This window comes from Ambystoma mexicanum, chromosome 4p (genome assembly GCF_040938575.1).
Source record: "Ambystoma mexicanum isolate Mex_15411 chromosome 4p, UKY_AmexF1_1, whole genome shotgun sequence".
Classification (NCBI taxonomy): Eukaryota; Metazoa; Chordata; class Amphibia; order Caudata; family Ambystomatidae; genus Ambystoma; species Ambystoma mexicanum.
The window spans coordinates 1,048,364,518-1,048,376,771 of record NC_090927.1 but is presented as its reverse complement, the minus strand read 5'-3'; the positions used below and the strand labels follow the sequence as shown (position 1 = coordinate 1,048,376,771).

The window sequence follows — 12,254 nt, the reverse complement described above, 5'->3', positions numbered from 1 at the left end:
AAACCCTACAACTCCCTTACCTGCTCAGAAAGTACAACCTCTGTCCACAGGGACCTCCACAGGTCCTACACATACTCCTGAGTTTATTGCACTTGAGAAAATGAGACTTGAATTGGAAGTGAAACGTATTGATGCACAAACTGCCATGAAACATCAAGAGTTAAGGCTCAGAGAAATGGAGCTGAACCATGAACTAGAAATGAAGAAATTGTCTTTAAAAAGTGCTTCTCTCCCAGAGTCTTCTAGGTCTTCCAGCCCTAAGAGACCCCGTATGCCAAAGGAAATGATTGATATGTATGAGACTAAACTTGATGTTTTGGATTGGTTAGCAATGTTTGAGTACACTCATGGGATTCAAGGTATTCCAGGGAATCAGCTGATTCCTTGGCTTTTCTCTAGGCTTCCCTCTGTTGCAAGTGATGCTGTAATGGAGTTGGAGGAGGAGGATAAACAGGATTAGGAGTGTGTGAAGCTCGCATTAATAGCTAGATTTGGGAAGACCCATTCCCAGTATCTTAAGAGGTTTAGAACCCTCAAAAAGCATGATGGTACCCCTTGGGCTACCTGGGTGTGTGAATGTTTGAAAAACTTAGATGGTTGAGTTAAGGGTTACACAGTGAACACTTATGAAGGTTTGAGGAATCTTGTAATGTTGCAGTCTATTTTTGATGTCTGCTCTCCTGAGCTTAGACAGCACTTGGCTGATTCAAAGGAGATAGACCCTAAGAAGCTAGCTAAGGCTGCTGACTTGTGGGTTGCCAACAGGGCTACTCACAAGGATTCTGGGGCAACTCAGAAGAAGGATGAGAAAAAGCAGCCAAAGAAAGACAACAAAGAAAATTCCAATAATTCCAATCCAAAAGAGGGTCACAAACATAACCAGGGTAAGCCACAAAGGAAACCGAATCAGGCTACTGTACTATCTGGTCCCAAACTAGATGGAGGTCAGAACAAACCCCCATTCCAGAAAGAAAGGGGATCCCAGATGTAAGGGTAAACCTTCAGGGGTCCACACTGTCTCCTAAGCCTTCTCCCAGGTGGATGAAGTAAAGTACCTATAGCCAGTGGAAACTTTCAGTTACTAGCTGATGAGCTCATGAGAGGCTCAGCTAGTGTTTTAGTGTCCTTGGGTCTTTTGGAACAACATAACTTAGATGTCTATAACTCAATCCCAGGTAATACTAAAGAGTATTACAAAGATAGTGCACTTGTGAATGGTCAGGAAACCCCTGCTATCAGAGACACTGGAGGCAGCATAACTGTGGTTGATGAATGTTTTTTCAAGGTGGAGGATGTTGCTAAGGCACCCAAACACCTAACCAAGTTAGCTGGAGGCCCTGTGCAAATGGTTCCCCAGTTACCAGCTCTCATCCAGTGCAATGACATGACTGTCAGAATACCTGTAAGTGTGCAGAATAACATGCCTGGGAGGGTCCTGCTAGGTAATGACTTTAAAACTCTTGGAGTTGTGTCTAGTACCCCCAGGCCTCCCAGCAAAAGGCAGCAGGAGCTCACAATGTCTGCTAGGGAGAGAACCTTTAGAGGCTCTCCTGGGGACATGATAGAGGAAACTATCACCCCAAGTCCACAGGACTTACTTACTGCTATTGCAGGACAAGAAAAGACAAGGGGGAAACCTAAGTCTACCAGCAAGAAACCAGCAAGCACTCCTGTGCCCACAAGGACATCTCCAAGACTGTCCAAAGTCACATCTGTGACTCCTCCACCAGCTGGGGCTGAGTGTGAGGTTCAACCCTGTATGGTTCAACTAGATACTGAGGAATCAGATCTAGAAGAAGATATTTCTGTGGTTGGAGATCTTGACCCTGTTGAACACCCTGAACTGCAGTCTTTACTGGCAGAAGGTGGACCCAACAGGGCAGACTTCAGCAGATGACAAAGGGAGTGTCCTACTCTTCAAGGTCTTTGCCTACAGGCAGCTTCTCAGATCGATGGGAAAGAGCCCGGAAAGTATAGGTTGCACTGGGAAGATGGCCTCTTTTACAGTGAACCGACTGAGTCAACCCCTGGAGACTCCAAAAGACTTGTAGTACCTCTAGTGAACCGACTACAGTTTCTGCAGTTAGCCCACGATTCACCTTTGGCTGGTCACTTAAGTTTTAAGAAGACCAAGGAAAGGCTCTCGCTTTACTTCTACTGGCCTAAAATGGGTTCAGAAGTAGACAAATTCTGCAGGATCTGCCACACTTGCCAAACCTCTGGCAAGAGTGAAGCCAAGAATGTGGCACCCCTGGTGTCTCTCCCAGTTGTGGGAGTTCCTTTTGAGAGGGTAGGGATTGTCATTGTTGGTCCCCTTAACCCTCCCACATCTTCAGGCAACTGATTTATCCTGGTTGTAGTGGATCATGCCACTAGGTATCCTGAAGCAATACCTATGAGGACTGTTACGGCTCAGGCTGTGGCTAAGGCCCTACTTGGTATTTCTACCAGAGTAGGTTTTCCTAAGGAGGTGATATCTGACAGGGGATCACATTTTATGTCCCCCTCCATACAAGCCATGTGGAAACCTGTGGAATCACCTACAAGTTCTCAACTTCCTACCAATCCCCAAACCAATGGGTTGGTGGAGAGGTTTAACAGGAATACGAAGAGCATGATAGGTGCTTCAGAAGAACCCCTTAAAAGAAAGTGGGACCTTCTACTGCCATGCCTTCTCTTTGCATATAGAGAAGTCCCTCAGGAGGGAGCAGGTTACAATCCCTTTGAACTTCTTTATGGCCATCCAGTCAGAGGTCCATGGGCCCTGATTGAGGACGGGTTGGAGAGTGATCCTTTCCCCAAGCCAGTCAGAGTGACTGACTATGTGATAGGTCTCCGGAGGAGAATGTCACACATGATGGCAGAGGCAAGTGATAACTTGAAGGCTGGTCAGGCTCTGGTCAAGCATTGGCATGACCAGAAGGCTAACATTGTTGAGTCTACTCAAGACCAGCTTGTTTTTGTTATGGTCCCCACAAGGCAGAGGGCCTTGCAGGACAAATGGATAGGACCCTTCAAAGTTGTGGGTAAACTTGGAGAGGTGAACTATCTGGTGGACTTAGGCAATCCTAAGGAGGCTCCTGGAGTCTTGGCTCTAGACCTGACATGGGAGCTTTGCTTCTAGCTTCAGCTCAGGAGGAGGAGAGTGAACCTCTGCCTGACCTCCTCAGAGGATTACCTTTAGATGAGCAAGTGGAAGGAGTTAATCTCTCTTCCAGTCTCACATCTGACAAGCAGGAGGAGTGCAAATTACTGTTAAATCAGTTTGCCTCCCTGTTCTCACTTTCACCAGGCTTGACCCCTTGGAGCCAGCATGACATACTCACTGGTGACTGTTTGCCTGTCAAAAGCAGGGGGTACAGAATGCCAGACAATGTAAGAACCCATATAAGGAATGAGGTCAACAAGATGCTTGATCTCAGTGTTATAGAGCCCTCTACTAGCCAATGGTCTAGCCCAGTTGTGCTTGTACCAAAGGCAGGATCCAAGGAGTTGAGATTCTGGGTCGACTATAGAGCTCTAAATGCAGTCACCAAGACTGATGCCCATCCTTTGCCTAGGACACATGAGCTGGTGGACAAACTTGGTGCAGCCAAGTACCTCAGCACATTTGACCTAACGCCAGGCTATTGACAAATAGCCCTGACAGACCATGCCAAGGAGAAAACTGCATTCTCCACCCCAGCTGGCCTCTACCAATTCAAGGTAATGCATTTTGGACTAAAGAATGCACCTGCTACATTTCAGAGGATGGTCAATCAAGTTCTGAATGGGATGGAGGACTTCTGCATAGCATACTTGGATGACATTGCAGTGGTCAGCCCTACATGGAAAGAACATATTGAACACCCAGGATATGTATTGCAGGCTCTGGAACAGGCCCATCTGACCATAAAGGCAAGCAAATGTCAAATTGGTCAGAGTACAGTGGTCTACCTTGGATATGAGGTAGAAGGAGGTGAAATAAGGCTATTACCTAGCAAAGTACAAGCTGTACAAAACTGGGCCACCCCTACTACTCAAACCCAAGTGAGAGCCTTCTTAGGTCTCACTGGGTATTACAGGAACTTCATAGAGAACTATGGGACCATAACTTCTCCCTTGAATGTCATCTCCTCTCCCACATTTCCTAAAAAGGTCTAGTGGAATGAGGAGTGCAATCAAGCCTATGAAGGCCTGAAGAAAGCCCTTTGTCAAGCTCTAGTCCTAAGAGCTCCTGACTACCACCAACCCTTAATTGTACAAACTGATACTTCTAATGTAGGTATAGGTGCAGTTCTTAGTCAACTGGATGAGAATGGTAGGGAACACCCCATTTGTTTCATCAGCAGGAAGTTAAAGGTTATGAGACAAGGTGGGCAACAATAGAACGTGAATGTTCTGCTATTGTGTGGTCACTGAAGAGGTTTAGACCATACTTGTATGGATCTACCTTCATCATTCAGACTGACCACCAACCCTTGAGATGGCTGATGCAAATGAAAGGGGGAAACCCCAAACTACTCAGATGGTCAATCTGCCTACAAGGCTTTAATTTTTCCATTGAGCACAGAGCAGGAAGTCACCACCAAAATGCTGATGATCTCTCTAGGATGTTTATAACCGAATAGAGGTATGACAACCATCCAGGAGTGGATTAAATCCTCCTGTCCCTTAGTCTGGGGGGGCGAGTGCTAGGGAGAATTCTCATTCAATGGCTAATTTCCCTTACCTAGTGAGTCCCTCAGCAGCTTTGCTGGATTTCTGGAGTTTACTTTTTTCCACTTGGTAAGAGTGTGAGCTTTTCCCCCACTCTTACCTGTGTTTTGCCATGTGTATTTCAGCTGTTTTTGTGATGGTGGACTCTGAAGCACACCACTTCAGTAGCCCCACTCTTTTGTGTGTTACAATTTGTGTGTTACACAGCACCTTCAGTGCAGTGACACATGGTTGTCTTTGAGACTTCCAACCAACTCCATTTCTGGGGCTGACTACTGTCACCCAGAAAAGGGTAAAGTTGCCATTAACTTTACATAGTCAAATAACCACAGATCCAGTATACCCCATCTTACATGAAGTATTGGAAAGGGTTAATCCTTAGCCCTTTTTATCTGTCCCTTCTGGAGCATTGTTTTGCTCTTTTAACATTTAGACTTGGCTGGAGGCAGTGGTATCTACCCTAACCTTTCTACCGCGATTATACTATAAAACGTGGTATTGTTTTAGGCTATTATATTAGCCTCGAACATAAACCCGCTTGACCAAATACTCTTTCTTTTGTCTCCGGTCAGGTTTATTTGCCATTTCTTTATGTTAAAGTCCTTCTTGTGTTTTACTTTACGCGGCAAACCAGGTTTGACGTCTTTGTTCACCGTCTTTTGGCGGGGTTCTGCCAAGAAGTCCTCCTCTGGGCGCATGGCTGTATGGGTGGGCTGAATGTGAGGGAGGGGTATAGTCACCCCCTGCACAGGGTATCCTAGGAAACCCAAGTCGCACTTTGCCATGATTGGCTGAGGTGGTTGTCTGGGCTGGGCAACCCCCCTCCTGCGTGATTGACAGTCAGGCTGTGTGAATGGGGGATTTTCGCATAAAAGGCAGGACTCTTGGGCTGGAAATCGGAGTCGCCACTGGAACTACAAGGAACCAGAGATGCAGAGAAGAAGATGGCTGCTGCAACTACCCCATCCCGGTGATGCCCTGCTGCAGTCCTGAGCTATCTACCCTTCGACTACCAGAGTAGATCCAGTCCATAGTCTTCTTCTCTTGAGCCTGGTGGGGTCAACCAGCTAATCTTCCACAGCCAAAGGATCCTCTTCGTGGTCGAAATCGCTGCACACTGCAGTAGTGGTCCGGATAGCCATCTGAAGAGCCTCTCCTGTTTTTAAAGGAGTTCACCTTTTATTCACTGTTGCTGCTGCCGGCTTCATCCCTGAGTGGTGTATACCCCTCCAGACGTCCTCCTTCTCGTCTCCACGACCGAAGCCCCGGGAACCGTGGGTCTGCAGGAAACTACCAGGAACAACTGCCGTGGCACCAGCTTCTTCTTTGAATAAGGTAATGGGCCTCATCACGACTTCGGCGGTAACCCTTAAATCCGGCGGTAGCGCTATTACCGCCGGATTTAAGGGTCCGGCGAATCAGGGCTTCGGCGGATTTCGCCCCAGCTCTGAGCTGGGGGGAAATCCGCTGAAAATTTGCGCTATTACCGCTGGCGGGAAAGCGCGAAGATTCCCAATTGAGCTCAATGGGGAATGGGGCATTCCCGAATGGGCTCAGTGGGGAATGGGGACTTACATTACCGCCGAACTCGTGATCCGGCGCTATTAGCGCCGGGGGGTTCGGCGGTAGGGCTAATACCGCCCGCGCTAATAGCGTTACCGTTACCGCCCAAGTCGTGATGAGGCCCAATGTGTTCTGCTTCGAGGAACTAGGGTGAATCCCTTTTCTCCTCACCCAAGGCTTGCCCTTGTCTTCCTTCCCTCTTATAACTTTTGCTTCCTCTGTTGACAATATCCAAGTGGCAATGTTGAATCTTGAACTGTCCGACTGTGTGATCCTCGACAACAGGAACCCGTTTCCACTTGACACTGTCTCCGGCCTATTGACTTTTGTATTTCTGTCAGCGAGTGTTCTCTGATTCTGTCTGCCTTGACAAAAGTATTGCGCATGATTTTTGCCCCCAACTCTCTCTGGTTAACTCAGGTGCTTAGTGTGTTTTTGCCCCAGTCACATTTCTTACTGCGGATACGCGTATCTTTCGTAAGACCGAACTGTCATTACTGTCAAAAAGTGATCGCATATGTATTCCCGGTAACGTCTTTTGGGTCACAACACCGGTCTGTTAAAACATAGGGTACTTACCTTGAGTTATACTATACCAAGTGAATGGTTGTTTGTAGTGTATTTTACGTGTGGTTTTGAATTAATCGAAGTGTTGTGTTTTACAGATGGTTTAAAAAATAAATATACTTATATTTTTTTACCTGAAACCTTGAGTCAGCGTTTGCTTGAGTCACAGTAACTGTGGTCCCTTGGTGTAATCTCTGCTACTGCTCATATACTCTTGAGATAAGCCTGGCTGCTCCGGTACTGCTACCACTTTAACATAGTAGTACAGGCTTGTACCAAAGGTGAACTTGTATTACCACTTGTAGTCTTAATTGTGTGTAGTGGTCCCTAAGGGCAGTGCACAGGATTCTGCCTAACAATCTTGGAACAGGATCGAATTTAGGTGCCACACTCTCCTCTCATCATCTATTATCTTGCACAGGCGCCTAAAGTGAAGCACACGCAAAAGGAATTTTACTGTGGCAGCAGTAGTGGGTAGCCTTAAAGTTCTGAGTTAGTACTGTGGCTGAAATGATCAACTCAGAGTTTAGGATTGAGCCAAATTCATGTACACTCCAGTACATGAGAAGCAAATCAGATAAAACATGCATACACAGCTGTGACATGCAAATTCAGTCAATTGACTAAAAAAGTTAATTTATTTTCCTTATATCTTTTCAAACAATTACACACTGATTCTTGATTCTATCTGGTCAAGCGTTTGACCACTGCCTTACAAAGTAGCAGCGAACAATCATGGATTATCCATGGTCATGCTTGCAGTAGGGTTATGTAGAGGAGAAGCCAAAAGCCTCTGCAGGAAGTCCCGCCCCTAAATTACCTATATGTTGGGAACCGGAAAAAGTGATACGTAAGACACCTGTAATGACGCCTATAACACAAGCAGCCTTTGAAGCAAAGTATCTATTAAGAAAACCAATCTTTATGGAAGACGCATGAAAGACGAGACTGGTGATGTCACATGAAGTAAAGTGACACACCTCAGAAGAGATGACAGAAAAGAAGATGAATAGACCATATAGAAAGTGATGACGAAGTAATAATTGAGTAAACTCTCGTACAATGGATGATGATCATACGTGTGAAGAGCACGGAAGAAACAAACAACCATTTAATAATTGTACAGACACAGTAACGCAAGTAGACAAAGTAATCATAAGGCTGGCTATGTAGTGAATAGATTCCGGCGATGCGCCAATGTATGTATATGCATAGGATCTGGAAGTTCCACATTGTATTTGGACAAACTGGACGCCATGAATAGAAGGGCTGGAAAAGTGTGGCGCAGCAGAATAAGCCTGACTGGAGATTGAAGAAGAATCCTTCCTGGCCCAGTGTCAAGGGATGAGACCGCCAAGAAGCTAGTAAATTATAATGAAAAGGTAAAATGGACGAGAAGGCGAGAGCGGTGGAAGGACATTGAGTGCCAAGTTTTATTCATTTTATATTATTAAATACAACAAGGAAGCTCAAAACATGGTCTCCAGTTACATGATTGGATGAAAATAGACTTTGGGGCAGTATACACTGAGAACAGAAGATAAAGTCATGCTCACACTCCCTTTTATTCCCAGGAGCAGTGATACTCTGCAAGGCCAAGTTAAAAGACTAGTCTCATGGCAGACTCATGGCAGACAGCTTGAGTGATGATGGATGATGGGCTAATTGGGTGGGGAGGAATGACCAGGCCGAAACCACCAGCACCTGAGGTACCAGCTTGCATGCTGCTAACAAGTGGAATATTCCAGAATGGTACAAGCGTGCCAACCAATTATAAAGGGCCACGTACCAAGAGCCCTATAGTCTGGAGGTCAAATGAGATGATGTGTATTTTATGACGCTCACAATGACTTTCACTAGGGGTGGGCAGAGTTGCCCACATGACAGTAGAGATTCAATCACAACACCGACCCTCATTGAAAGTATATCTAGAGGTCCCACGTTACCCAATCATAGACACACATACGTTTTCTCAGTTTGCCACGTAGTGTGACGTCAATGATGACGGGTTTTTAGTATAGAAATGTGTTTATGTTGTTTGCTGAGATCTTGCTGTCAGACATCCAACGATGTCTGTTGTACTCCCTGTTTTAGATAATTGTTGTTAAAACAGACCAAGTCTTTTGCCAACTTCCTGAGTCGGTTTTATTATTGATGTTTGGGTAATTTCTCCATCCCCATCCACCCTGTAGAGTGTTACCTCGTCTTAAAGAGCCTAAGTGTTCACGTGGTAGTAGAAAGGGGATGGTTTTAAAGGCCCATCGATAAGTAGGTCTTTGGGGTAGTCAGAATATCGGACTCCCTCCACCATCCAGCTGGAGGAATGCAAGGTTTCCTCTGGAAAATGGCCGATATAGTCAACTTGCAAGTGAAGAAGTTACAGGTGGGACGGGACCCTCTTTCACGTAATCCCTCCTGGTTTCCACAGGCATTGAGCGGACTGAAGGTGACCGTGGCCGATTGGAGGAGGCGGTGATCCTGAGATTCCAGAGCCGAAAGGCGAATGGTGAGTTGATTGAGTAAACTGGCAAATTGTGGGAGCAGGATTGTGGTACCACATAAATAAGCAACAGAGGGTTGGTGGATATAAAACAAGGAGCATCTAAAAGGTGTTTTGGGCGAGAAGCATTCCATAAGAAAAGCCCAGAGTCCTAAATTCAAGGAATTAGAAGGAGTGGTCTTAAACCCCCAAGGGGGATAAATAGGCTGCGCACAGAGAGATCTGTGAGAGAAGACAATTCAAACTCACATAGTATTTTAGGGGCTAATAGAGAAAAGAGTATAGACCATGGGGTGCAGTCAACTAGTTTGTTTGTTTTTATATTTTTGGTCTTTAAAAAGTGTTGAAGAGCGACAAAGATGGGATATGTTACGTAAACAATAAAAAGGTCATTATTTGCCCTAGGTTATTGTCGGTACCTGCCATAGGGCAGATTGAGAAGTAGAGGTTTTGAGCAGTGACTGTTGGTTGGTGCGCGCTCATATTTGTTATTTTCCTGAAACTTATTTTGTGTAAAATCACTGGTAAGTATAGACAGTCAATTGAGACTTGTTAAAATGGGAGAGGTTACATCACTGATGCACATGTGCAAAACACTACCGAAACATATGCCCAAGATCAAACAGTACAGTGCAGAATAGGTAAAAGGCACAGCACATAAAATGTTTATGCCCTGGCCACAAGGGGCTCATTAGTAAAGGCAGTGTTACAACACATGACCACATACTTGCACTCAGCGTACACGGGAAAGAAATTGGAGAAGAGGTTGGCTATTTTAGAGCTTTGGAAAGTGTACCAGGAGGAGCGGGAAGATCCGCCACCTGAAGAATGGATGCTTAACCAGAGCAGGGAGGAGGGTGTTGAGCCTTCTTCTCCCCTTACTCCACCGGAAGTAAATGTTGATAGTACAGAAGACGCAGGTCTGTATCCATTAAAGGAACTAAAAGCGGCGATCGGGTATAGCAACCCGATATATGAACCATCCGCTTATGGTAGTGACGATAGTCAAAAAGAGACTAAAAGAAAGGAAGAGATCTTTAAGGATTTACAGGGCAAGGAAGAGAAAAGTGAATGATCAAACATATCTTTAGACATATAACGGGAGATTAAAAGATGGAAAGGAGAAAAAAACAAAGCTGACGAGATTACGCCTGTACAGAACGAATGGATGGGTGGACAGATATTATTAAAGCTTGATGGGAAAAGCCTTGAGGAGGTTAGGGAAAGGGAAGACCAGGATGAGCAAGATAAAAAAGATGGGGAAGGAGAAAAGAGATTGAAGGAAGATGAGAACAAGAGAAAGAATAGACAAAGACGAGAGCAGATGTATCAGGAGGAACAACAAAGAAAGGAAGAAAGGACAGAGGAGCAGAGAAAGTATGACAACAGGCAGAGAGCACTTGAAGAACAAGACAGGCTAGAAAAGAAGAGAAGAGGAAGAAGCTCAGAAATTACGAGATAAAAGAATGCAAAGACGGAAAGAAGAGGAAGTGCGTAGAGCATATGAACAAAGGGAAGAAAATAGAGGAGAAGAGGAAAGGGTTAGAAAGTAAGCAAAGAAACTAAGGGAATTCGATGAAGAAATGGAGCAAAAAATGAAGCAGAGGGAATGGGATATTGAGCATATTTGAAAGGGGTTATTTGAACCATCTCCACCAATATCATGGAGCCATATAGAGAAGTTACTCCTGCCACAGGGAGCAACGGCAGAACCACTTGGGATAAACCTAGAAGAGGTTGCCCCGTTAAAGGAGGCACCTCCAGGACCATCTAGGGTAAACGTTGACGATAATTTTGACATAGGAAGCATCAGAGAATGGATCGATAAAGTTTCTCAAGAAATGAGGCCAACGGGTGAAGAAGAGGAAAAGAGGATTGATCATCAATTGACCGGTCACGAGACAAAGAAGGAAGCCTGTTTAGTCTCAAGCATAGAGCCTTGTCTTTGGACAGGCTGACTTTAAACAGAGAGGAAAGAGATGACAGCCATACTAGCTGGGGACTAGATATGTCGGACGAAGAAAGAGAAACCTTCTGTGGGGAGAAGGGAGAACATGCATGTGGTCCTGAAGGATGCATGTCGCCAGATAAGGAAGTAAGATGGTCGGATTTGGAACAGCCTAGGGATAGGACGCCAGATCCCATGGCATATCCTGAGCACCCTAAAGGATGATCACGTAGTGAGAAAGGAGAATCACCACCATATGTGAGCAAGTTAACGTCATTGCCAGGTCAATGCGGAACCATTGTCCCCACTTTAAATAAGCAAACAATGGGAGCTGATTGCGAATTTGGTTTCACACAATTCCCGTTATTGGAGAAGGGAGGCGCTAGTCCACAGTATATTCCATTAGCCACAAATTGATAAGCATCATTTAAGATGTAAACTACCTTGTTTGACAGCGGCTGCGGGAAAATGGATTTAGGAATTAGAAAAAATGGAAGGAGGAAACACTCTAGCTATAGGGGACTTTAAGGGTCTCCTAGCAGCCATTCCTGGGGAGAGGGCTCGTGACATTTGGACACAAGGAGGCTACTCAAGTGTCACAGCGCAGAATACAGCTCATGATGGAGCATGATTCAATAATTGTAGAGCAGACATATGGAGAGTTCTTAGGGTGTAATATCCTGGCACGTCAGATATGGGTGCAATTATGGCACGTAAGATGCAAGAAGGTGAAGATCTGCTTGCTTACATTCAAAATATTCAGGAACAGTGGACTTTGGAAACTCGCAAGCCGTGGGGGAAATCAGTGGCAGTATTTTACCACATTTTATGTCAGTGTCTACCGAAGCAAGTGCAGAGACAGCTCAAGAAATGAGTGGGTATGGAAGCGAGGCCTTGGGTAGAGATACAATTAACCATAGTGCATCACTGTCGCCCTCCTGAAGGAGAAAAACAAGAAGAAAGAAGAGGCTAGGAAGC

The 12,254-nt window shown here is 45.3% G+C and overlaps 1 long non-coding RNA gene across 1 annotated transcript in view; it reads left to right on the top strand.

Moving 5' to 3' along the window:
* The window catches only part of LOC138453612 (uncharacterized), a 253,514-nt gene extending 244,180 nt beyond the window's left edge, over positions 1-9,334 (top strand). Inside the window, exon 5 of the long non-coding RNA XR_011260483.1 lies at positions 9,257-9,334. This is a non-coding gene — a long non-coding RNA (uncharacterized lncRNA). The remainder of the gene's footprint in view (positions 1-9,256) is intronic.
* Positions 9,335-12,254: the final 2,920 nt, after the last annotated feature.